At 45.1% G+C, this 27,788-nt stretch overlaps 1 protein-coding gene across 9 annotated transcripts in view; it reads left to right on the plus strand.

The window, feature by feature from the left end:
- LOC137546391 (CYFIP-related Rac1 interactor A-like) overlaps window positions 1–27,788 on the plus strand; it is a 384,755-nt gene that overhangs the window by 255,092 nt on the left and 101,875 nt on the right. For 3 of the 9 annotated variants that reach the window (XM_068268786.1, XM_068268781.1, XM_068268787.1), the window contains exon 1: window positions 26,048–26,152. The exons of 3 other annotated variants lie outside the window; for them this stretch is intronic. The gene's annotated coding sequence lies outside the window, so the exon portion shown is untranslated. Of the gene's footprint in view, window positions 1–25,565; window positions 25,722–26,047; window positions 26,153–27,788 lie in introns of those variants that run through there. 3 more of the 9 variants (XM_068268783.1, XM_068268789.1, XM_068268791.1) reach the window with 2 other exon arrangements.

The raw sequence follows: 27,788 nt of genomic DNA on the forward strand, positions 1-27,788 counted from the left end.
GAATGGCCTCACTGCGCGAGTGTGAAGTATTGTCTGTGCAGTAGCACGGAGCCGCTTGCTGCAGTGCAGCCACGCTTGTAAACGGAGTGAAATGTGGCTATGAAGAGGAAGAGAATCGCAGCCAGCCAGAGGAGGGGTCCTGAAAATCCGGGAACCCAGTGAAGAATCCAGAGGATACCCCCTACTGATGTAAGTATGGAACTGAAAAGGAGCAAGGGTGTAAAAAAGGCTTTTGAAAGGTCATTTACACTCACTCCATTGATACAAAATATTTACAATATCAGGAATGCTGTTTTCAGCAATATTTCAAAGCATTTTACAAGGAAGAAGAAAGCGGTATTAAAAGATTAATTCCAACTGGTATAGCTAGGAAGTATACCAGTGGCGTTACTAAGGAGTTGTGGGCCCCGATGCAAGTTTTACAATGGGACCCCCCAAGCACTCTATACATAAAAATTGATATGGCACACCAAAACCCGCCAATGGCAACTACAGTGTCAGAGATGCAAGAAGGGGATGGGGAACAGTTTGTTAATGATTACCATTATTCAAAGTATCTATATAAGTGATTATTATGAGCACAGGACCAATAGAGAGCTAATACTGGGAGCTAGTTGATGGAGGGCCCTTTGGGGCCCATCTGACCCAAGGGCCCCGATGCGGTGGCTACCTCTGCAACCCCTATTGCTACGCCCCTGATGTATACGTTTATTTAACTCATCCTGGAGGTCGTTTTATGATCCAAGTTTCTCTTAATGTTAGTAATAATACAGATAACCACTAGAGGGCATATTGGTACTATTAAGTATGTACAAAAGAATTTCATCATCTTCTATTTTTTTTGTGACCTTCAGCTAGAAGGGTCATTATAGAAGTATAGAAATACAGAGAGAGATCACACTATGCAGATTTATGTAATAATTTATTTTTATGTAATGTCATAAAAATACTATTCGATTGTACGTTTTGTAGAAAATTACTGGAAAAATGAAAAGCTTGCATAACCTACAGTTTAAAACCTCCCAGTTCCTTATTATTATTTAGAATTTATATAGCGCCAACATCTTCTGCAGCGCTTTGCAGAATATATATAGTTTTGTTTCTAACGGTTCCTTAGCTCACAATTTAATCCCTACCATACTCATATGTCCGTTGTAGTAAAGGGCCAATTTTAGGGGGAAACTACTTAACTTATCTGTATGTTATTTAGAGGAAACCAGGGTGCCCATAGGAAACCCATGCAGACACGGGGAGAACATATAAACTATTTTCAGATAGTGCCCTGGCTTGAATTCGAACCGGGAACATAGCTCTGCAAAGCGAGAGTGATACCCACTATGCCACGGTGCTGCCGATATTGACTATATGGTTATTTTATCTGTCTTTGATTCAAGGTAATGTGTGTGTGAAACTCACAATTTTCGCCATGTTCACATCCAGGTAGTGTGGAAGGTAATGTATTTCATGTTGTATCCGGCTCAATCTGTAAACGTAGAGTGACCAGATTTTTGTGGATCCAACCTGGGACGGGGAGGGGGGGGGGGGCGGCGAAAAGTGGGGAGGACTGAGGAGCGCGCAGCGGCGAAGACTGGGGGGGGGGGCTGCGCGCCGAGCTGAAAAAATGGGCGTGGCCATGACATTGTATGGGCGGAGCTAACGTAATGATGTAACAGCGAGGCATAAGAAAGCAGTGTTTTCGCCATGATGTGGACAAACGAGACTTTGCATCATGGGTGTGCAGAAACTGTGTGATGCTAATAGTATACCGTAACCACAAAGCAGCAAACATAGCCATCTATGACCATTAAATAATAAATGCAGTAACAGTTACCCCGGACACCAGAAAATAAACGCAATAGGCAACATGTCAGCACAAAATAACCGCAATGCGGGCAACATGTCAGTATAAAATAAATACAATGCGGGCAAACATGTCAGTACAAAATAAACGCAATGCGGGCAACATGTCGGTACAAAATAAACGCAATGCGGGCAAACATTTCACCAGAAAAGAAACAATGCGGGCAAACATTTCACCAGAAAAGAAACGCACTGCGGGCAAACATTTCGCTAGAAAAGAAACAATGCGGGCAAACATTTCACCAGAAAAGAAACGCACTGCGGGCAAACATTTCGCTAGAAAAGAAACAATGCGGGCAAACATTTCACCAGAAAAGAAACAATGCGGGCAAACATTTCGCTAGAAAAGAAACAATGCGGGCAAACATTTCGCTAGAAAAGAAACAATGCGGGCAAACATTTCACCAGAAAAGAAACAATGCGGGCAAACATTTCACCAGAAAAGAAACAATGCGGGCAAACATTTCACCAGAAAAGAAACAATGCGGGCAAACATTTCACCAGAAAAGAAACAATGCGGGCAAACATTTCACCTGGAAAAGAAACAATGCGGGCAAACATTTCACCTGGAAAAGAAAGCATTTACTCACCTGGCAGAAGTCTCCGGCCTCTGGCGCGCTGCTCCTGGGACCATCTTACTTCTCCTGCAGTCTCCCGCGCTGACAGCCTGGCAGAGCAGGGCTACGGCAAGATGGCGCCCAAAGCCCTGTACTGGAGACACAAATAGGTCTCCAGTACAGGGCTTCGGCAGCCATCTTGCCGTAGCCCTGCTCGCCTGCCAGTGTCGGAAACAGACACCGAGAGAGGAGGCTGGAGCGGGGCTGCAGGCAATGAACTGGCACGGCGTCTATAGACGCCGCTGCCAGTTCATTGAGGAGAGAGTGGCCAGAGTCCCGAGGTCGGGACGTCCCGCTGCTGAAAGCGGGACGTTTCCCGGGACCTCATTAAGCCTGGGACAGCGGACCCCGAATCCGGGACGTGTCCCGGGCAATCCGGGACGTCTGGTCACTCTAGTAAACGCCCCACTGCCATTTTTCTGAATATACAGATTTCAGTGAGTTTACCTTGCCCAGAAAAGCTCTGTGCCATAAATCAACCTTATCTCCTGTAATCAGAAAACAACAACAATCTCTCAGCAGCCTGGGGAGCTCAAGCTCCAAGTGCCACACTGATAAAGCAGGCCACGCAATCATCGATTTTGACCATTTTATTTCCACTGTGTATTGAATTTACAGCAAATCGATGCCACAAAATTGCCCATTCGATTGATTTCCTGAAACAGGTCAGAAGTGTTGATCGGACCAGGTGGAAAATTTTGGTCGATCTGGGGGGTGGACCAGGAGCACTGAATCAATTGTTTGGGACCATTGGGCAGAAATCTATGTGTGTATGGCCTGCTTAAAGGGAATCTTAACTCTAAAAAAAAAATGAGTTTAACTTACCTGGGGCATCAACCAGCCCCCTACAGCCATCCTGTGCCTTCACAGTCACTCACGGCTCCTCCTGTCCCCCACTGCCAGCTAGTTTCGTTTTTGCCGACTCTGAGTCGGCGGGCCGCCACGCGTACTTTTGCACGCATTCCTGCTGGTGCAGGAAGCTCTCACGGACATTAACACGTACATTTTTACACATAAACGTGTTGCTGTCCGCGATAGCTTCCTGCACCAGCGTGCAAAGATACGCGTGGGGGCATGCCGCATATGCGAAATTTCACATCGAAATTCACAATTACAAATCGTAATCGTAATGCGAAATTTCAGGGAAAAGCATAATTAATTTCGTATGTAATAGTAATATTTCATAATTTCGTGTAATTTTTCACAGAATTTTTGCGAAATGTTGCATAATTTTATGCCAAGTTTAGTGGTTAATAGCAAAGCCCCCATAAATGCTATTGACACCAAAATTACTACACATCTTAAGGTGAATAGTGGGTACAACTCAAAAAAATTATCATTGTATGCCTGATGCTGCCTGCCTTTTATAAAGGGGGGAGTGGCTCCAGGAGGGAGTGTAGCCTGATTGGCTACAATGTGCCTGCTGACTGTGATATAGAGGGTCAAAGTTGACCCTAATGATGCACTATGGGGGCGAATCGAACTTTCGGAAAAGTTTGCGGTTCTCCGCGATCGCGAACCACGGAAGTTCGCCGGTTCCCGTTCGCCAGGCGAACAGTTCAGGCCATCTCTATTTGTTTCTTGAGAAAAAAATTATCCCAAAGCACTGGTGCCAAGCTGAACTGGAACTGACATTGTGAATGGTGATGTGAGTGGATCGAGTAGCACAGCATTATTCATTTTGCTTTATTTGCTGCATACATAATCTCGATATCTGTATATTATGATATTAAATTCCAAATAGCTGCAAAGAAGAACTGTAACGATTGGGTGCTGCAACTCAGACGTCTGATCATTGATGATCTGCAGAATCACCAATAATACAGACGCTATACCTGATTATGTGGTGATCTGCAGTATCACCAATAATACTAGTATAGCTAGCTGAGAAAAAGGTGTGGTGTTTGGTGCAACAGTAGAACAAATGGATAGATCTCACCAGAGGAGCTGGTGAGTACTATTTGCAACAACAGTGCTAGACCTCACCAGAGGAGCTGGTGGGTACTAGCTGCAACAACAGTGCTAGACCTCACCAGAGGAGCTGGTGGGTACTAGCTGCAAAAACAGTGCTAGACCTCACCAGAGGAGCTGGTGGGTACTAGCTGCAACAGTATAGACTTCTCCAGAGGAGCTGGAGGGTCTATCAACACAAATAAAAATACCTTTACCAGAGGAGCTGGGAAGGTACTAATAATGAGAGAACTAAAGAAGTTTGGCTAAACCTTACCAAAGGAGCTGGTAAGGTACTGACAGTACAAATGACTGAATAGTTAACTAGACCATTTCAGAGGAGCTGGGAAGGTAATAACAGCACAAGTGACTGAATAGTTTAGCAAGACCTTGCCAGAGGAGCTGGCAAGGTACTAACAGCACCAGTGACTGAATAGTTTAGCAAGATCTTGCCAGAGGAGCTGGCAAGGTACTAACAGCACCAGTGACTGAGTAGTTTAGCAAGACTTTGCCAGAGGAGCTGGCAAGGTACTAACAGTTACTGGAGCTTATACAAGTGAGTCTGAAACTCACCAGAGGAGCTGGTGGGTTCTAATAGCCAGAGCACCTCACCCATGGCTAGGGCCCACTGGTGAGTAGAGTAGTCAGACAGGCAAAGTATGATAACAGGCAGGCAGAGACAGTACCAAAACAGCAGGCAAGAGAGTAGTGAATATCAGGCAGAGGTTTAGCAACTAAAGTCAGAAAGGCAGAGGTACAGAATCGTTTATCAATAGCAAGGTCAGAGAGTAGCCAGAATCATACACAGGTTATCAGAAATACAATGTAATAATACCTAACTATAGATAGATGTATATTGCAAACACTGCATATACATCTATCATCAACTGGAACCTCACTAGGTCTGAGCGCTAACACGAGTGTATTCGCAACAGCAGACGAGTTGCCAATGAACAGTGAAGGCTTAAGAAGCCGAGGAGAGCCCAGCGCCACACCCCCTAGCAATCTGCCAATCCTAGCGGTGCGAGTCACTCCTGACGTCAGCCGACCGGCAGGTCAGCTGAGGCGCCTTCTTCCAGCATAAAGGTTCTGTCTCCGTGTGATACAGAGACCCTATGGGCAAAAGACAATGCCGTTCCCGGCGTGCTGGACGCCGCCGGGACGGATAAGGCCTGTTAACAGGGAACAAAGGCGGCTGCGGATCTATCTTGCGTATCCGCAGCCGCCACAGTTTCAGACGTTACAGTACCCCCCCCCCCCCCTCTAGCCGTGGACTCCGGACACTATCCACCCGGCCTATCAGGGTGCAATCTATGAAACTCCTCCCTGAGTTCTTCTGCATGGATACGAGAAAGTGGTACCCAAGATCTCTCCTCTGCACCATACCCTCTCCAGTGGACTAGGTACTGTAAGGAGTTACGCACCACCCGAGAATCCAAGATCTGCTCTATCTCATACTCTGCTTCTCCATCAATCAACACGGGGGGGGGGGGGGGGGGAGGAATCCACCAGCAGGTTTCAACAAAGATACATGAAACGTTCTACCACCCCTGGAGCTAGGTGGGAGCGAGACAACATAGGTAACATTGTTGACCCTTTTGGACACAGGGTATGGCCCTATGAATTTGGGACCCAATTTAGCAGAGGGTTGCTTTAGGGCCAAATGTCGAGTAGAAACCCACACTAAATCTCCAGGGAGAAAACTCCACTCCACAGAACGTTTCCTATCCGCCTGTTTTTCCTGGGTAGAAAAAGCCTTTTTCAAACTCTCTTTGACTTTTCCCCAGATCTCTTTCAATGTCCCTTGCCACTCCTCCAAGGCCGGGGAAAGGTGATGACACCACCGGCAGCGGAGAGAACTTTGGTGATTTCCCCGTTACCACTTGAAAAGGGGAGAATCCCGAGGAGGCACATTTCAAATTATTATGGGCAAATTCCGCAAAAGGCAAGAATTTGACCCAATCCATCTGAGCATCAGCCACATAACATCTAAGGAACTGCTCTAAAGATTGGTTGACCCTTTCGGTCTGCCCGTTAGTCTGTGGGTGGTAGCCGGAGGAAAATGATAGATTCATTCCCATATGACAGAAGGCTTTCCAAAACCTGGAGACGAACTGGACTCCCCTATCTGACACCACATTTTCCGGAATTCCATGCAGTCTGAAAATGTGACGGATGAAGAGCCCTGCCAACTCTTGTGCAGTGGGGAGTAGTGTTGGGCGAACACCTGGATGTTCGGGTTCGGGAAAGTTCGCCGAACATGGCCGCAATGTTCGGCATGTTCGGGCCGAACCCCGAACTCCCCGAACATCCCGCTTTTGGGGGCCCTATGGGGTCGCAGGCATAAGGGGGGAGCATGCCCCGATCGCGGGGGGGGGGGGTCGGAAATTCCCCCCACCCCCTCCGCTAGCGCTCCCCCCTCTGCCCGCTTCCCCATTCAAAAGTTAGGAAGTGAAACTGTACCTGTGCGGTAGTGGGTGGCTGGCAGTGGGCGGCACTATGGAGTGACTGAGGAGGAGGAGGAGTCCGGAGAGTGACGCGTTGAGGGAGGCCGGGCAGCGGGCGGATCAGCAGTAGTACGGTACTACTGCTGATCCGCCCACTGCCCGGCCTCCCTCAACGCGTCACTCTCCGGACTCCTCCTCCTCCTCAGTCACTCCATAGTGCCGCCCACTGCCAGCCACCCACTACCGCACAGGTACAGTTTCACTTCCTAACTTTTGAATGGGGAAGCGGGCAGAGGGGGGAGCGGTAGCGGAGGGGGTGGGGGGAATTTCCGACCCCCCCCCGCGATCGGGGCATGCTCCCCCCTTATGCCTGCGACCCCATAGGGGGGCAGTATTCGGGCGAACAGGGCCCTGTTCGTGCCGAACAGGGGCCCTGTTCGGCCAGGCAATGAGCCGTTCGGGCGAACCCGAACAGTTTGGCCGAACACCACCAGGTGTTCGGCCGAACGCGAACATCACCCGAACAGGGTGATGTTCTGCAGAACCCGAACAGTGGCGAACACTGTTCGCCCAACACTAGTGGGGAGTCCGTCCAAGGAAATAAAGTGAGCCATCTTACTGAACCTATCGACTGCCACCCATATGACTGTTTTACCCTCTGATCTAGGCAGTTCGCCCACAAAATCCATGGACACATGGGTCCAGGGCTGCTCAGGCACTGAAAGGGACTGTAAGGTACCCAAAGGAGCCCGTCTAGACGACTTACTCCTAGCGCAAACGGAGCAATTGTTGAGAAATTCCTTACAATCTGACACTAGCGAAGGCCACCAGACGCAACGGTCTAACAACTCCTGTGTGCGAGCAATCCCTGGATGACCAGCATTTTTATCGGTATGGAATGCATGAAGAATATTAAATCTGAATTGCAATGGAACGAATAGAACCCCATCTGGTTTCCCTTCAGGGACGTCCTGTTGGAATGGGCTTAACGTAGGTACCCAATCCACCCAGGAATCCATCTCAGGGGGTTCTGAGGATGACTCAGAAGTCCCCTCCACTTGAATTTCAGTAGCGACTAAGGTAACATTCTCCAGACAATGATGATGACAATAAGGAGACCAACTGTCTGGAACTCCAGTCAATCTGAGGATAATGTTTTTTAACCACTTGAGGACCGTGGGCTTTACCCCCCTTAAGGACCAGGCCCTTTTTTTCCATTCAGACCACTGCAGCTTTCACTTTTTATTGCTCGCTCATACAACCTACCACCTAAATGAATTTTGGCTCCTTTTCTTGTCACTAATAAAGCTTTCTTTTGGTGCTATTTGATTGCTGCTGCAATTTTACTTTTTATTATATTCATCAAAAAGACATATATTTTGTCAAAAAAAGGATTTTTTTAACTTTCCCTGCTGACATTTTTAAAATAAAGTAAGATTTCTGTATACATGCAGCATGAAAAATGTTGACAAACATGTTTTTGATAAAAAAAAAACCCATTCAGCCTATATTTATTGGTTTGGGTAAAAGTTATAGTGTTTACAAACTATGGTGCCAAAAGTGAATCTTCCCATTTTGTAGCATCTATGACTTTTCTTACCACTTGTCATGTTTCATGAGGGGCTAGAATTCCAGGATAGTATAAATACCCCCCAAATGACCCCATTTTGGAAAGAAGACATCCCAAAGTAATCACTGAGAGGCATAGTGAGTTCATAGAATATATTATTTTTTGTCACAAGTTAGCGGAAAATGACAGTTTGTGACAAGAAAAAAAAGTTTCCATTTCTGCTAACTTGTGACAAAAAAAAATGAAATCTGCCACGGACTCACCATGCCCCTCTCTGAAAACCTTGAAGTGTCTACTTTCCAAAATGGGGTCATTTGTGGGGTGTGTTTACTGTCCTGGCATTTTGGGGGGTGCTAATTTGTAAGCACCCCTGTAAAGCCTAAAGGTGCTCATTGGACTTTGGGCCCCTTAGCGCAGTTAGGCTGCAAAAAAGTGCCACACATGTGGTATTGCCGTACTCAGAAGAAGTAGTATAATGTGTTTTGGGGTGTATTTTTACACATACCCATGCTGGGTGGGAGAAATATCTCTGTAAATGACAATTGTTTGATTTTTTTTTTCCACACAATTGTCCATTTACAGAGATATTTCTCCCACTCAGCATGGGTATGTGTAAAAATACACCCCAAAACACATTATACTACTTCTCCTGAGTACGGCGATACCACATGTGTGGCACTTTTTTGTACCCTAACTGCGCTAAGGGGCCCAAAGTCCAATGAGTACCTTTAGGATTTCACAGGTCATTTTTGTTTCAAGACTACTCCTCACGGTTTAGGGCCCCTAAAATGCCAGGGCAGTATAGGAACCCCACTAATGACCCCATTTTAGAAAGAAGACACCCCAAGGTATTCTGTTAGGAGTATGGTGAGTTCATAGAAGGTTTTACTTTTTGTCACAAGTTAGCGGGAATTGATTTTAATTGTTTTTTTTCCACAAAGTGTCATTTTCCGCTAACTTGTGACAAAAAATAAAATCTTCTATGAACTCACCATACGCCTAACGGAATACCTTTGGGTATCTTCTTTCTAGAATGGGGTCATTTGTGGGGTTCCTATACTGCCCTGGCATTTTAGGGGCCCTAAACCGTGAGGAGTAGTCTTGAAACCAAATGTCGCAAAATGACCTGTGAAATCCTAAAGGTACTCATTGGACTTTGGGCCCCTTAGCGTACTTAGGGTGTAAAAAAGTGCCACACATGTGGTACCGCCGTACTCAGGAGAAGTATTATAATGTGTTTTGTGGTGTATTTTTACACATACCCATGCTGGGTGGGAGAAATATCTCTGTAAATGACAATTGTTTGATTTTTTTTTACACACAATTGTCCATTTACAGAGTTATTTCTCCCACCCAGCATGGGTATGTGTAAAAATACACCCCAAAACATATTATACTACTTCTCCTGAGTACGGCGATACCACATGTGTGACACTTTTTTGCAGCCTAGGTGCGCTAAGGGGCCCAACGTCCTAATCACAGGTCATTTTGAGGCATTTGTTTCTAGACTACTCCTCACGGTTTAGGGCCCCTAAAATGCTAGGGCAGTATAGGAACCCCACAAGTGACCCCATTTTAGAAAGAAGACACCCCAAGGTATTCCATATGTATGGCGAGTTCATAGAAGATTTTATTTTTTGTCACAAGTTAGAGAAAAATGACACTTTGTGAAATAAAAACATTAAAAAGCGATTTCCGCTAACTTTTGACAAAAAATAAAATCTTCTATGAACTCGTCATACACCTAACAGAATACCTTGGGGTGTCTTTTTTCTAAAATGAGGTCACTTGTGGGGTTCCTATACCGCCCTAGCATTTTATGGGCTCAAAACCGTGAGTAGTCTGGAAACCAAATGTCTCAAAATGACTGTTCAGGGGCAGGGCCGGGCCGAGGCAGAGGCTGAAGAGGCTCCAGCCTCAGGGCGCAGTGTAGGAGGGGGTGCACAATTAATTCAGCTGTCATTCCCAATTGTGTTTGAAGCACAAAGAAATAAGAAAAGGGCATACATAGCAGTGACTGCAAGCCAGATAACTAGAGATTAAGGTGGTGGGGATGTTGGGGGCCCTGGGGCGCCTCTTAGTCTAAAAGCAATTAGTGTGTGACGGCCGGGGTGGGAGGGATGGAGGGGCGCAATTTGCTGTCTCAGCCTTGGGTGCTGAAGGACCTTGTCCCGGCTCTGTTCAGGGGTATAAGCATCTGCAAATTTTGATGACAGGTGGTCTATGAGGGGGCGAATTTTGTGGAACCAGTCATAAGCAGGGTGGCCTTTTAGATGACAGGTTGTATTGGGCCTGATCTGATGGATAGGAGTGCTAGGGGGGTGACAGGAGGTGATTGATGGGTGTCTCAGGGGGTGGTTAGAGGGGAAAATAGATGCAATCAATGCACTGGGGAGGTGATCGGAAGTGGGTCTGAGGGGGATCTGAGGGTTTGGCCGAGTGATCAGGAGCCCACACGGGGCAAATTAGGGCCTGATCTGATGGGTAGGTGTGCTAGGTGGTGACAGGAGGTGATTGATGGGTGTCTCAAGGTGTGATTAGAGGGGGGAATAGATGCAAGCAATGCACTGGCGAGGTGATCAGGGCTGGGGTCTGAGGGCGTTCTGAGGGTGTGGGCGGGTGATTGAGTGCCCTAGGGGCAGATAGGGGTCTAATCTGATGGGTAGCAGTGACAGGGGGTGATTGATGGGTAATTAGTGGGTGTTTAGGGTAGAGAACAGATGTAAACAATGCACTTGGGAGGTGATCTGACGTCCGATCTGCGGGTGATCTATTGGTGTGGGTGGGTGATCAGATTGCCCGCAAGGGGCAGGTTAGGGTCTGATTGATAGGTGGCAGTGACAGGGGGTGATTGATGGGTGATTGACAGGTGATGGACAGGTGATCAGTGGGTTATTACAGGTAAGAACAGATGTAAATAATGCACTGGCGAATTGATAAGGGGGGGGGGGGGTCTGTGGGCAATCTGAGCGTGTGGGTGGGTGATTGGGTGCCCGCAAGGGGCAGATTAGGGTCTGATCTGATGGGTAACAGTGACAGGTGGTGATAGGGGGTGATTAATGGGTAATTAGTGGGTGTTTAGAGGAGAGAACAGATGTAAACACTGCACTTGGGAGGTGATTTGATGTCGGATCTGCGGACGATCTATTGGTGTGGGTGGGTGATCAGATTGCCCGCAAGGGGCAGGTTAGGGTCTGATTGATGGGTGGCAGTGACAGGGGGTGATTGATGGGTGGCAGTGACAGGGGGTGATTGATGGGTGATTGACAGGTGATTGACAGGTGATCAGTGGGTTATTACAGGAAAGAACAGATGTAATAATGCACTGGCGAATTGATAAGGGGGGGGGGGGTCTGAGGGCAATCTGAGCGTGTAGGCGGGTGATTGGGTGCCCGCAAGGGGCAGATTAGGGTCTGATCTGATGGGTAACAGTGACAGGTGGTGATAGGGGGTGATTGATGGGTGATTGATGGGTAATTAGTGGGTGTTTAGGGTAGAGAACAGATGTAGACCCTGCACTTGGGAGGTGATCTGACGTCAGATCTGCGGGCGATCTATTGGTGTGGGTGGGTGATCAGATTGCCCGCAAGGGGCAGGTTAGGGGCTGATTGATGGGTGGCAGTGACAGGGGGTGATTGGTGGGTGATTGATGGGTGATTGACAGGTGATTGACAGGTGATCAGGGGGATAGATGCATACAGTACACAGGGGTAGGAGGTCTGGGGGGGGGGGGGTGTCTGGGGAGAATCTGAGGGGTGGGGGCTGATCAGGAGGGAGCAGGGGGCAGTTTAGGGCATAAAAAAATAACGTTTACAGATAGTGACAGGGAGTGATTGATGGGTGATTAGGGGGGTGATTGGGTGCAAACAGTGGTCTGGGGGTGGGGGGGGTGTCTGAGGGGTGCTGTGGGCGATCAGGGGGCAGGCAGGGGGGAATCAGTGTGCTTGGGTGCAGACTAGGGTGGCTGCAGCCTGCCCTGGTGGTCCCTCGGACACTGGGACCACCAGGGCAGGAGGCAGCCTGTATAATACACTTTGTATACATTACAAAGTGTATTATACACTTTGTATGTGGCGATCCGGGTGCTAGTAACCCGCCGGCGCTTCCGAACGGCCGGCGGGTTACAGCGTGAGGGGGGCGGAGCCAGTCGCCGGCGGAGGATCGCGTCACGAATGACGCGATCGCTCCGCCCATGCCCGTACAAGGACCGCCGCCTCTGTGCATGCGGCGGTCCTTGTGGGATCCACTTGCCGGCCGCCTCTGTGCAGTGGGCGGTCGGCAAGTGGTTAAGCCAGGGCATACCCAGAATGACAGTGGAGTTGGACATCTTGAGTACCAGAAACTGTATTTGTTCCTTATGCAAGACTCCTAACTGACACAACAACACAGGAGTCTGGGTGTTGGACTGTTTAATTGGTAAAGGGGAGTCATCCACTGCGGTAATCCGTACCTGATGTCCCACAGGAGTTACAGGAAAACCAAATTTGACAGCAAAATCATAAGCCATGACATTCACAGCCGAGTGAGTGAGTGGAGTGAACCTGCTCCCTCCAGGTGATAGAACACGGGAGTAATAAACGTTTATTGCTTAGAGGTAAGACTGGATCGCCTAGGGTAGTACCTCCAGCTACTCCTAGGCTATAGAGTTTTCCACCTTCTTGGGATAAGCAGCCACTATATTCCCTTTCTCAGCACAATAAAGACATAATTTTTCATTTCGTCTTCTTTTTTTCTTGACCTCTGTGAGCTTGGTTTCCCCAATCTGCATGGGCTCATCACGAGGTGGAGAGGAAGACACTGAAGCAGAAAAGGTACCAGAAGCATATCTCCCTGGACCTTTACTTCGAGCTTGCTTCTGATAGCGAACTCGCCGATCAATTTTAACAGCCAGTGAGATGGCTTTGTCCAATAATTTAGGTTCGGGGTGCCCCAACATCAAGTCGGCAACTGCATTGGATAACCGCGACAAAAAACAATCTAAGAGTGCGTATTGCCCCCATCTTGCTGAGACTGCCCATCTCCTAAACTCAGCTGCATAAGTTTCAACAGGATTATGACCCTGCCTGAGTGTCTTCAATTTCCATTCTGACGTTATGGCTAAATCGGGATCATCGTATATAACTGCCATTGCTTTAAAAAAAGTGTCAACTGAGGTCAAAGCCTCATTTTCCTGAGGGAGACTGTAGGCCCAGGACTGTGAATTACCAGATAATAACGTCTTAATTAAGGTAATTCTCTGGCGTTCTGTACCTGACGATACTGGCCGTAATTCAAAATAAGATAAACACCTGTGTTTGAAATTTCGAAAATCAGAGGGATGCCCCGAGAATTTTTCAGGCGGAGGCACCCTGGGTTCTATGACATGAGGGGAGGGCACTTGTGCATTAGGGTCTTTCAAATGGTTAACTGTTTGAATGGTCAATCTGGGTCTGCCGCATGTTAACCGTTTTAACATTGGTAGCCAGCAGATCCACCCGATTGCACAGTGTCGCCATATTATTTCTGGTCTGCTGTTCTGTAACGATTGGGTGCTGCAACTCAGACATCTGATCATTGGTGATCTGCAGAATCACCAATAATACAGACGCTATACCTGATTATGTGGTGATCTGCAGTATCACCAATAATACTAGTATAGCTAGCTGAGAGAAAGGTGTGGTGTTTGGTGCAACAGTAGAACAAATGGATAGATCTCACCAGAGGAGCTGGTAAGTACTATCTGCAACAACAGTGCTAGACCTCACCAGAGGAGCTGGTGGGTACTAGCTGCAAGAACAATGCTAGACCTCACCAGAGGAGCTGGTGGGTACTAGCTGCAACAGTATAGACTTCTCCAGAGGAACTGGAGGGTCTATCAACACAAATAACAATACCTTTACCAGAGGAGCTGGGAAGGTACTAATAATGAGAGAACTAAAGAAGTTTGGCTAAACCTTACCAGAGGAGCTGGTAAGGTACTGACAGTACAAATGACTGAATAGTTAAACTAGACCTTTCCAGAGGAGCTGGGAAGGTAATAACAGCACAAGTGACTGAATAGTTTAGCAAGACCTTGCCAGAGGAGCTGTCAAGGTACTAACAGCACCAGTGACTGAATAGTTTAGCAAGACCTTGCCAGAGGAGCTGGCAAGGTACTAACAGTCACTGGAGCTTATACAAGTGAGTCTGAACCTCACCAGAGGAGCTGGTGGGTTCTAATAGACAGAGCACCTCACCAGTGGCTAGGGCCCACTGGTGAGTAGAGTAGTCAGACAGGCAAAATACGATAACAGGCAGGCAGAGACAGTACCAAAACGGCAGGCAAGAGAGTAGTAAATATCAAGCAGAGGTTCAGCAACTAAAGTCAGAAAGGCAGAGGTACAGAATCGTTTATCAATAGCAAGGTCAGAGAGTAGCCAGAATCATACACAGGTTATCAGAAATGCAATGTAATAATACCTATCTATAGATAGATGTATATTGCAAACACTGCATATACAGTACATCTATCATCAACTGGAACCTCACTAGGTCTGAGCGCTAACACGAGTGTATTCGCAACAGCAGACGAGTTGCCAATGAACAGTGAAGGCTTAAGAAGCCGAGGAGAGCCAAGCGCCACGCCCCCTAGCAATCAGCCAATCCTAGCGGCGCGAGTCACTCCTGGCGTCAGCCGACCGGCAGGTCAACTGACGCGCCTTCTTCCAGCATAAAGGTCCTGTCTCCACGCGATACAGAGACCCTATGAGCAAAAGACAATGCCGTTCCCGGCGTGCTGGACGCCGCCGGGACGGATAAGGCCTGTGAACAGGGAACAAAGGCTGCTGCGGATCTATCCTGCGTATCTGCAGCCGCCACAGTTTCAGACGTTACAAGAACATTATTTATTATATATTGTCAATTATGTATACTGTTTATGAACTTATGAGCCCACAAGCCTTTTATTTTATTTACAGTTTATAAATGATTAGTTTTTTTATGGAATATTAGAATTACTTGGAAGAAACAGAAAATGAATGACATTATTACGAAGCAAGAAGATGCTGACTTAGCAGAAGTGAGAGCAACAGATGGTAACAGCTCCTTCATGTTGTTTTACCCCTGGCTGTTATCACTATTTCTTCAGCTTTCACTCAACTTTCCTAATATATATAAGAAAGAAACTCAGAGTACTAATAGGAAATTCTGTTTTTGGACAATGTTTATACTTGCCAAGAAATAATATATAAAAAATGGCTTCCAAATGCAACTATAGACTTGTGTTTGCAACATATGGAACTCATATCAAACTCAAAGCTGGTGCACACCTAGAGCGCTTCTCAGCGCTTTTTGAAACGCTAGTGATGTGATTTTTTTGCAAACGCAGGTCTTGCAGTATTTTTGAGGCGATTCAGCTTTAATGTTAAGCATAGAAAAGTGGAAAATCGTTAAAACAGAGCAATTCTCCAAGCGTTTTTTTGGGGGGGGGGGTTTGTTTACAAAAGCCGTACACTTCCAGCTCCACTGTACAAAAATATAAAAAATCTCTACACCAAAACGCCACCAAAAATAGCTAGGCATAACTAGAAAATCACTAGGCACATGCCTAGAATCGCTTAGAAAAATCACTTCTAAAAACGCTTGGCGTTAGCGATTACGCTAGCGCTTTTAGGTGTGCACCAGCCCTCAGTTGTATTTTTGCAGTCTAGGAACCAAGGGCCCTTTCACACCAAGTCTGTTGCATTGCAACAGATGATAGAATTGCATCAAAACGCAATGCAATGATATTCCTATTTGGCTTCCATATTGAGTGGGTTCCAGCAGCATGCTGAGCGTTAACCAGGCAACGCATGCATTTACAGTGTCAATGAGGTATACTTTAATTGTACTGGATGCCTGACTGTATGGTCACACTACAACATTACCACACAGTACAACTTTTTGGCTACATACGCAACAGACTCTGTGTGAAGGCGCACTAGAGGTTTGTTGAACCAGAGATCTAGCACTCATCAACACAATCTCTGCAGAGTATGTAGAACAGCTTATCCTAACTAATGACTGCATCTATTCTGTACACTACTGTCAACAGACTTGCAGCTGGGCTAATTTTAGGCATTTTAGTACATAGGAAGTGACTAAAATATCACTAAAATTATAAATAATAAATGGGTATGTTAAGACTGATTAAAACCAAACACTAAGCAAAGGCCCTTTAATAAAAATTACCTGTATGGTATAGTTGCTCATACAGAAATTGGTGCAGAACAAATGGCCCTTTCTGTTGGTAATAAATCTGTTCTGATTTTTAAAGTAAAGTATGCTATAGTGTAGTATTTGAAAAATCCACCTTATTAAAGGACATCCAAGACCAAAATAATGATGTGTAATAGAGTGCATACTTTTGTTACTAATGGCACGTGTAAGGGTCATTACTTCCGGTTCAAGGTCCTGACTTAGTACTAGTCGGGGCCTACAACAGGACTTATAATGGATGAAAGGAGACGGACAGTAGGGAACAAAGGGCACAGCCTGTCAAAGGATGCCACTAGTAACAAAAGTATGTACTCCATTACACACCTTTTTCTTTGGTCTCGGATGTCCTTTAAGGGAAATAGAACTTAAAACAAATTTGTGCAGTTTACATGGTATCATTTTTTGACATCATAGTGCTGACAGTGTACCCCTGACAGTGTAGGGAGGAAAAAACTGATAGGAGATAGACTGGTATGTTCCTTGGTGGTTGAAAACGCCTCCAAGTATCTGTATGAGAGAGACCAGGAGCACAATGGTGCAGTATCGTTTGTAAGAGTAGGTATAAAACAATTGTATGAATTATACTCACAAAGGTAGGTTGCAGCAATCTGCAACCACCATTCAGGCCTACGGGAAAATAACTGTCCCCGCTCGGTATTCCAGGTCCGCTTGGCAGGCTCTAGTTGGTCGCACTCCTTGGATTTTATTACATACACTAGTGCTTGCAATGTGAGACCCCAAAGGGTTAGGCTAGTGTATAGAGAAAGTCTAGTCTAGACCAGAGAGGCGCTCATGTCCGTGTTATACTGCTGTTAAGGCACTTGGTATTGACCTGAGGAAGCGGGCCAGCACCCTTGAAACGCGTTGTCTGTTTTATGTGCATTAATAAAAAAGTACACTTACCGTTGTTGTTTGGCGGTAAAGGAGGTAAGATCTATACAATCCTAGATATACCAACTTATTATTAGAATTATCAAGGAGCCTCCAAACAGAGTGTTTAAAACTGATAGGAGATAGCATTGTGATGTAGGACATTGTGACTAGTAATGCAATGTGAAATTCCAGGCTAGACTTTATCTTGCTCTGTAATATGAACATCATCTCTTCTAAACTGAACAGGAACTTTGTACAGATCTAATTAGATTTGGAAAGCTAACAATTGATATCTGTCAGCTTGATTAATTAACCAGCTGTCAGGTTATTAATCAATAGATTCCGAACCTGGTTACCCCTTTGCGAAGTTCTGGATGTTCCTGCAGGAATACCCCTGGCTGTGAATTAAGAAAATTACCCTAATTTTCCCCTCTAATTGTGAAACAATCAGAGCAGAATGCAAGTCCATATATAGTTGCATGGATACTTTATACTTTATACTTTTTACACTACTGTGTACAGTAGAACATATTCTTCCTTTGTGCTTCAGAGAAAATGAGTTACTGTAGCAAGTCTCATTCCATGAGATTAGGGATTCCATGTGGTAAATTTTTTGTGGAGTGCATACAGAAACACTGTCACTGTAAGTTCTTTGAGTTAAAACAACCAGTAGAAAGCCCAATTGACTGCCAAGTCTATTGTTCTCCTACTAAACCCACCTGCTGGTAGCCACTCTGTTGTGCTCCGTGTGTCATCTGACCTCATCCCTCCATAGCAACAGATGCATGTCTGTTGCTATGGAGGGGTGAGGAGGGGTGACACGCAGTGCACAACGGAGTTGCTAGCCTCTAGGCTAGGGATGCATCTGTACAGCTCTTGATCATGAACTGTCACCTGAGGAATAGAGTCCTGACCCCAGACACTGATCCAGTATATAATAAATAGTATTAATTAACATACAGTTGAAAATCACAAATCTGGAGATACAGCTTTAAATAATAGGTACACCCAATAAATCCATTCTCAACTGCTCCATTAACAATACAGAGGATAATCTGTCAACATGCAAGACTAATCAGCAGGTACCACAAACACTGTAACTGCAGTTATTGTGCATAAGGGGTCACACCACTAATCACTTACTTTTGCCACATGCAGATATGTTTTTTTGATTTATTTATTTGTTTTTAATAAATACATGGGCAAATACAATATTTGTTTTATTTGTTTTACTAGATTTTCTTTGTCTACTTTTAATGCGTGTTTGAAAATCAGATTATGTTTTCTATATAAAAATATAGAACATTTTAATTTCACAAACTTTCAAGCAGCCCTACAGTTTTAATAACTTTACTGTATGTTAGATTATAAATAAACCTACATTTTCTTTATCTTTGTCACAGACACTGTATCTAACATGAAATATAATGTAAATCAAATATTATATTATGGAACTTATTCATTGCATTCCTTATGTTATCACAGCTTGGGTCAAAGTGTGAATTTTGCCTGGTTAAATTGTCTATATACAATAGCTGAATTGTGAGTTTAGTTTGATGCGCTATCTGTTCCAGGAGAGGCCATCAGGATATGTGCGCCTAATCTTTTAGATAGGTTTAACCACTTAACGACCGCCCCCAGCCGATGGGCGGCGGCAAAGACCGGGCCCAAACGACCGCAATACGCCCATCGGCGGGGGCGGCTGCGGGAGTGGCTATGCGGCGATCGCGTCATTCGTGACGCGATCAGCCGCCGGGGACTGGCTCCGCCAACCGCTCGTAGTAACCCGCCGGCCGTTCGGAAGCGCCGGCGGGTTACTAGCACCCGGATCGCCGCTGAAACAATGTATAATAGGCTTTGTAATGTATACAAAGCCTATTATACTGGCTGCCTCCTGCCCTGGTGGTCCCAGTGTCCGAGGGACCACCAGGGCAGGCTGCAGCCACCCTAGTCTGCACCCAAGCACACTGATTTCCCCCCCCCCTGCCCCCTGATCGCCCACAGCACCCCTCAGACCCCCCCCTGCCCACCCCCCAGACCACTGTTTGCACCCAGTCACCCCCCTAATCACCCATCAATCACTCCCTGTCACTATCTGTCAACGCTATTTTTTTTTATCCCCCCCCCTGCCCACTGCCCCCTCCTGATCACCCCCCACCCCTCAGATTCTCCCCAGACCCCCCCCCCAGTGTACTATATGCATCTATCCCCCCTGATCACCTGTCAATCACCTGTCAATCACCCGTCAATCACCCGTCAATCACCCCCTGTCACTGCCACCCATCAATCAGCCCCTAACCTGCCCCTTGCGGGCAATCTGATCACCCCCCACACCAATAGATCGCCCGCAGATCCGACATCAGATCACCTCCCAAATCCATTGTTTACATCTATTCTCTCCTCTAAACACCCACTAATTACCCATCAATCACCCATCAATCACCCCCTATCACCACCTGTCACTGTTACCCATCAGATTAGACCCTAATCTACCCCTTGCGGGCACCCAATCACCCGCCCACACGCTCAGATTGCCCTCAGACCCCCCCTTATCAATTCGCCAGTGCAATATTTACATCTGTTATTCCCTGTAATAACCCACTGATCACCTGTCAATCACCTATCAATCACCCCCTGTCACTGCCACCCATCAATCACCCCCTGTCACTGCCACCCATCAATCAGCCCCTAACCTGCCCCTTGCGGGCAATCTGATCACCCACCCACACCAATAGATCGCCCGCAGATCCGACATCAGATCACCTCCCAAGTGCAGTGTTTACCTCTCTTCTCTCCTCTAAACACCCACTAATTACCCATCAATCACCCCCTATCACCACCTGTCACTGTTACCCATCAGATTAGACCCTAATCTGCCCCTTGCGGGCACCCAATCACCCGCCCACACGCTCAGATTGCCCTCAGACCCCCCTTATCAATTCGCCAGTGCAATATTTACATCTGTTATTCCCTGTAATAACCCACTTATCACCTGTCAATCACCTATCAATCACCCCCTGTCACTGCCACCCATCAATCACCCCCTGTCACTGCCACCCATCAATCACCCCCTGTCACTGCCACCCATCAATCACCCCCTGTCACTGCCACCCATCAATCAGCCCCTAACCTGCCCCTTGCGGGCAATCTGATCACCCACCCACACCAATAGATCGCCCGCAGATCCGACATCAGATCACCTCCCAAGTGCAGTGTTTACATCTCTTCTCTCCTCTAAACACCCACTAATTACCCATCAATCACCCCCTATCACCACCTGTCACGGTTACCCATCAGATTAGACCCTAATCTGCCCCTTGCGGGCACCCAATCACCCGCCCACACCTCAGAACGTCCTCAGACCCCAGCCCTGATCACCTCGCTAGTGCATTGCTTGCATCTATTTCCCCCCTCTAATCACACCTTGAGACACCCATCAATCACCTCCTGTCACCCCCTAGCACACCTACCCATCAGATCAGGCCCTAATTTGCCCTGTGTGGGCTCCTGATCACTCGGCCAAACCCTCAGATCCCCCTCAGACCCCCTTCCGATCACCTCCCCAGTGCATTGATTGCATCTATTTTCCCCTCTAACCGCCCCCTGAGACACCCATCAATCACCTCCTGTCACCCCCCTAGCACTCCTATCCATCAGATCAGGCCCAAAACATCCTGTCATCTAAGAGGCCACCCTGCTTATGACCGGTTCCACAAAATTTGCCCCCTCATAGACCACCTGTCATCAAAATTTGCAGATGCTTATACCCCTGAACAGTCATTTTGAGAAATTTGGTTTCCAGACTACTCACAGTTTTGGGCCCGTAAAATGCCAGGGCAGTATAGGAACCCCACAAGTGACCCCATTTTAGAAAGAAGACACCCCAAGGTATTCTGTTAGGTGTATGATGAGTTCATAGAAGATTTTATTTTTTGTCAAAAGTTAGCGGAAATTGGATTTTTATTGTTTTTTTCACAAAGTGTCATTTTTCACTAACTTGTGACAAAAAATAAAATCTTCTATGAACTCACCATACCCCTAACGGAATACCTTGGGGTGTCTTCTTTCTAAAATGGGGTCACTTGTGGGGTTCCTATACTGCCCTGGCATTTTAGGGGCCCTAAACCGTGAGGAGTAGTCTAGAAAACAAATGCCTCAAAATGACCTGTGAATAGGACGTTGGGCCCCTTAGCGCACCTAGGCTGCAAAAAAGTGTCACACATGTGGTATCGCCATACTCAGGAGAAGTAGTATAATGTGTTTTGTGGTGTATTTTTACACATACCCATGCTGGGTGGGAGAAATCTCTCTGTAAATGGACAATTGTGTGTAAAAAAAATCAAAAATGTGTCATTTACAGAGATATTTCTCCCACCCAGCATGGTTATATGTAAAAATACACCACAAAACACATTATACTACTTCTTCTGAGTACGGCGATACCACATGTGTGACACTTTTTTGCAGCCTAACTGTGCTAAGGGGCCCAAAGTCCAATGAGTACCTTTAGGATTTCACAGGTCATTTTGAGACATTTGGGTTCAAGACTACTCCTCACGGTTTAGGGACCCTAAAATGCCAGGGCAGTATAGGAACCCCACAAGTGACCCCATTTTAGAAAGAAGACACCCAAGGTATTCTGTTAGGTGTATGATGAGTTCATAGAAGATTTTATTTTTTGTCACAAGTTAGCGGAAATTGATATGTATTGTTTTTTTTTTCACAAAGTGTCATTTTCCGCTAACTTGTGACAAAAAAAAAAATCTTCTATGAACTCACCATACTCCTAACAGAATACCTTGGGGTGTCTTCTTTCTAAAATGGGGTCACTTGTGGGGTTCCTATACTGCCCTGGCATTTTAGGAGCCCTAAACCGTGAGCAGTAGTCTAGAATCCAAATGCCTCAAAATGACCTGTGAATAGGACGTTAGGCCCCTTAGCGCACCTAGGTTGCAAAAAAGTGTCACACATGTGGTATCGCCGTACTCAGAAGAAGTAGTATATTGTGTTTTGGGGTGTATTTTTACACATACCCATGCTGGGTGGGAGAAATCTCTCTGTAAATGGACAATTGTGTGTAAAAAAAATCAAACAATTGTCATTTACAGAGATATTTCTCCCACCCAGCATGGGTATGTGTAAAAATACACCCCAAAACACATTATACTACTTCTCCTGAGTACGGCGGTACCACATGTGTGGCACTTTTTTGCACCCTAAGTGCGCTAAGACTAAGAGGCCCAAAGTCCAATGAGTACCTTTAGGATTTCACAGGTCATTTTGCGACATTTGGTTTCAAGACTACTCCTCACGGTTTAGGGCCCCTAAAATGCCAGGGCAGTATAGGAACCCCACAAATGACCCCATTTTAGAAAGAAGACACCCCAAGGTATTCCGTTAGGAGTATGGTGAGTTCATAGAAGATTTTATTTTTTGTCACAAGTTAGCGGAAAATGACACTTTGTGAAAAAAAACAATTAAAATCAATTTCCGCTAACTTGTGACAAAAAAAAAAAATCTTCTATGAACTCACCATCCTCCTAACGGAATACCTTGGGGTGTCTTCTTTCTAAAATGGGGTAATTTGTGGGGTTCCTATACTGTCCTGGCATTTTAGGGGCCCTAAACCGTGAGGAGTAGTCTTGAAACGAAATTTCTCAAAATGACCTGTGAAATCCTAAAGGTACTCATTGAACTTTGGGCCCCTTAGCGCAGTTAGGGTGCAAAAAAGTGCCACACATGTGGTATCGCTGTACTCAGAAGAAGTAGTATATTGTGTTTTGGGGTGTATTTTTACACATACCCATGCTGGGTGGGAGAAATATCTCTATAAATAGACAATTGTGTGTAAAAAAAATAAAACAATTGTCATTTACGGAGATATTTCTCCCACCCAGCATGGGTATGTGTAAAAATACACCCCAAAACACATTATACTACTTCTCCTGAGTACGGCAATACCACATGTGTGGCACTTTTGTGCAGCCTAACTGCGCTAAGGGGCCAAAAGTCCAATGAGCATCTTTAGGCTTTACAGGGGTGCTTACAATTAGGCACCCCCCAAAATGCCAGGACAGTGAACACACCCCACAAATGACCCCATTTTGGAAAGTAGACACTTCAAGGTATTCAGAGAGGAGCATAGTGAGTCTGTGGCAGATTTCATTTTTTTTTGTCGCAAGTTAGAAGCAATGGAAACTTTTTTTTTTTCTTTTTTTTGTCAGAAAGTGTCATTTTCCGCTAACTTGTGACAAAAAATAAAATCTTCTATGAACTCACCATGCCTCTCACTGAATACTTTGGGATGTCTTCTTTCCAAAATGGGGTCATTTGGGGGGTATTTGTACTATCCTGGAATTTTAGCCCCTCATGAAACCTGACAGGTGCGCAGAAAAGTCAGAGATGCTTGAAAATGGGAAAATTCACTTTTGGCACCATAGTTTGTAAACGCTATAACTTTTACCCAATCCAATAAATATACACTGAATGGTTTTTTTTTTATCAAAGACATGTAGCAGAATAACTTTCGCGCTCAAATGTATAGGAAATTTTACTTTATTTGAAAAATGTCAGCACAGCAAGTTAAAAAAGTCATTTTTTTGCCAAAATTCATGTCTTTTTTGATGAATATAATAAAAACTGAAACTCGCAGCAGCAATCAAATAGCAGCAAAAGAAAGCTGTATTAGTGACAAGAAAAGGAGGTAAAATTCATTTAGGTGGTAGGTTGTATGACCGAGCAATAAACCGTGAAAGCTGCAGTGGTCTGAATGGAGAAAAAGGCTCTGGTCCTTAAGGGGCGAAAAGACTGTGGTCCTGAAGTGGTTAATGCAATGAATGTTTGCATGGCTGCACTATGCATGTTACAGGGTCAGAGTTAGGACACCTACAGTTACCTGGGTACTTCTGCGCAGTGTAGGTGACTACGCAAGGGAATGTATTCTTCTGTAACTAAGACCCCGGCTTTTAACTTGGCTGTAGGGAGTGGTGCCTGGTTGATTGATTTTTGTGTATGCATTTGTTTGAACATTTGCATGTTAGCAGGGCCGGGCCGAGGCAGAGGCGAGAGAGGCTCCAGCCTCAGGGCGCAGTGTAGAAGGGGGCGCACAACTCACTCAGCTATCATTCCCCTATTGTGTCTGAAGCAGAGAGAAATACGAAAAGGGGATACATGGCTAGAGATTAAGGTGTTGGGGCCCCTGGGGCACCTGTTAGTGATAGCAATCAGTGTGTGACGATTGGGGTGGGGGGGATGGAAGGGCGCACTTTGGGGTCTCAGCCTTGGGTGCTGGAGGACCTTGTCCCGGCTCTGCATGTTAGTGTACAAAGGGTTAACTGTTTTTTTTTTTCAGCTTAATTTATTTAATACTATAGTACAAAGAGTGACTTTTTAGAATAATATGGGACAATTCAAACTGATCTAATATACATACCTCTGGTTGCAGATTGCTGCCAAGGGACCTCCGCTCATTGTTTCTTGACATTGCGCTATATATGTACCGTATATGTAATTTGTGTATTAGTCATTTTCTCACGTATATATTTATACTGTGTTTTACCATGTGCATTGGTGTTACATACCCATGTTTGTATCCTTCTCTGGACAACACTACTGCGGATAGGGGTACACTATATATATATATATATATATATATATATATATATATATATATATATATATATATATATATATATATATATATATATATACCAGTTACCATACATTGTGATTCTTTGCACTTTTTTGTACTTGAAGTCCTTTTGTCTTGCACACTGCACTGCTGTAATTTTAAATGAATTCATATTTACTACAGCGCACTGTAATGAAATTCCAAACAGATGAAGTCTACAGAAAAACACAGCGTAGGCTGTCTATAAAATGAATATTATATAAGGACATTGACCCAGACATTTTTCCTCGGCTATGTCTTACACCTGATCTTCATTGGTTTTTGTAGGATTCAGTTACTAGGCATGTGGCTCATTTATTGCAGGTCTATTGGCTGTCTCCATAGAAACCTCTCTTGGTGCTGAGGAGAGCACATACTGATGTGTGACTGACAGTTCTCTCAGCAAATCTTCACGCTGTATCCTGGCTACAGACTATTGGTCTTTTCATTCATGATTCTGATGGGGGTGCTGCATTCAAGGAGCCACATTACCTTATAGCCATAAAAGGCATTAAATAGAGGTTAGCATTTGGTCCTGTATCTGGTAATTTTTTTTATCCTACTGATAGACAAAAACTGTAGTATGATTAACATTGGAGTAAATAGCTCCACTTGTATTTTGTGGATCAGTGATGTTCAGTATGTAGTTTCTTTATTAATATATTAGAAATAATGGAGCTTAATGATCTGCTGTGCCAATCCGGAGAAGAGCTTCATAGTGTCAATGCTCAACATAGGGGTAATCTGCAAAGTCTCAGCATATAGGAGGTTAATCTGCCCATGTAGACGTCACAGTTGGTCTGGGGGGGAGGGTGTCTGCTTTTGTGATGTATTTTGCACAGTTAGCAGCTGCAGGACTCCTTGGTACAGAGACATACACATATACACACAGCTTCACTGTGCTGCTGTGCTGACTCTCCTATCCTCACATGCTCCTACTGCCGGCTGTGCGGTGAGTGTGCTGTGTGAGTGTGTATTAAGAAGCCATCAGGGGGCATTGGCAATACTTTGTACATATATATATATATATATATATATATATATATATATATATATATATATATATATTACTATATGTGTGTGTGTGTGTGTTTCATATTTGATTGTAACTTAAGATGCTAGTGTTGTAAGGTGTCTGCAGAGCATAGTAACACTTATTATAGGCTTTGACTTAATGCTTTGACTTAACTGTGTGACTCTAGTTTGTATATTTCCTATGTTCACAAGAAAGAATGGAACTTCCCAAAATGTGCATTACTAACTATTTGATGTGTCCAATGTGCATGAGCTGTGGTGTGATACTATATTACATTTATGCAGAGAATCATATGTGTATGTTGTATTTAGTCTCTATTACAATATCTTCTTAGGTCTAGAAAGTGCTATATAAATGCTTAGGAAGCTGGTCAGGTGTTGAGTTTGGGTATTGCAAAGGCACATGCCTGCTCTGATTTGTCTTCTTAGTTCTCTCCATTATAATGCGTGGCTTCTTTCCTTTTCCTTCTCTTCTTTCCCTCCATTTTTCTCTCCTTCACTTCTCCTGCCGCACTGTGCCTCTCCCCCTCCTTACAATCTTCACTCCCTGTAGTGATGCTGGATAATGGATTTGCACTGTGTTAGACACAGCTGATTCAGTGGGAGAGGCAGTGGAAAGGGAAGGTTGGGAGTTGTCTGCGGCGTAGTAGCAGCATTGGTACTGTGCCTACATATATGTAGTGGGGTGACCCTCTAATGGTCAGCATAGGAGATATATCTGCATCAGCATTATCTGCATCCTTTTATCCTGGAGCCTTGGAAACATCTATCAGCTTTTGGCAGTTTTTCATTTCAGGAAAGTGAAGACATGTACATTTTTGTGCTAAATGGAGTTATGTATTCCTATGTATCCTCGTGTTATCTTTTATTCTGCAGCTCCATAGATCTTTACATAGCAACTAGGGCAGTAACCCATTCTAGCTGCTCAGCCTAATGCCATGGGCAAGCAATGCAAGGTAATAACCCATAGCAACCACCAGGTGTGAGCCTTTACTAACTGTTTTTCTCTTCTTTTTTCGATTTTGCATCAGTGAAAGCTGATTTGTTAGCCATATGGTGCCCTTTGTTTTGTCTTACTAATATATATATATATATATATATATATATATATATATATATATATATATATACCGGTATATATATATCATTTTTCCCCTTTGAGGAAACACTGGTCGCACGGGCAAGTATTTGTTAACGCTGCTTTGCTTGACTTCCACAAATGTAGGTTGTTGTATTATGTCCATCCATGCATATTCTATCTGGTAAAGGAGAGTGCAATGCTGCCTGTACATTGAAGAATGCTGATGTAGAATACAATTCCACTACTATTGCACAAGAGTGCTAGAATGTGTGTTCTCTGGACTGGATATAGACAGGAAAGTTGCAGAGATTAGACTATAAGAATGCAAGCGTCTTTTATGTGTGACAGCCTTACTTGTCAAGTTGTCATTGTACAGTGTGTGATGCAAGATGACAGCAGGCTTCAAAGAGGAAGTTCTCATACACATATTCCTGATCCTCCTCTGATTAGGTAAACCTTTAATAAAGACAAA

Source organism: Hyperolius riggenbachi, chromosome 2 (genome assembly GCF_040937935.1).
Source record: "Hyperolius riggenbachi isolate aHypRig1 chromosome 2, aHypRig1.pri, whole genome shotgun sequence".
NCBI lineage: Eukaryota > Metazoa > Chordata > Amphibia > Anura > Hyperoliidae > Hyperolius > Hyperolius riggenbachi.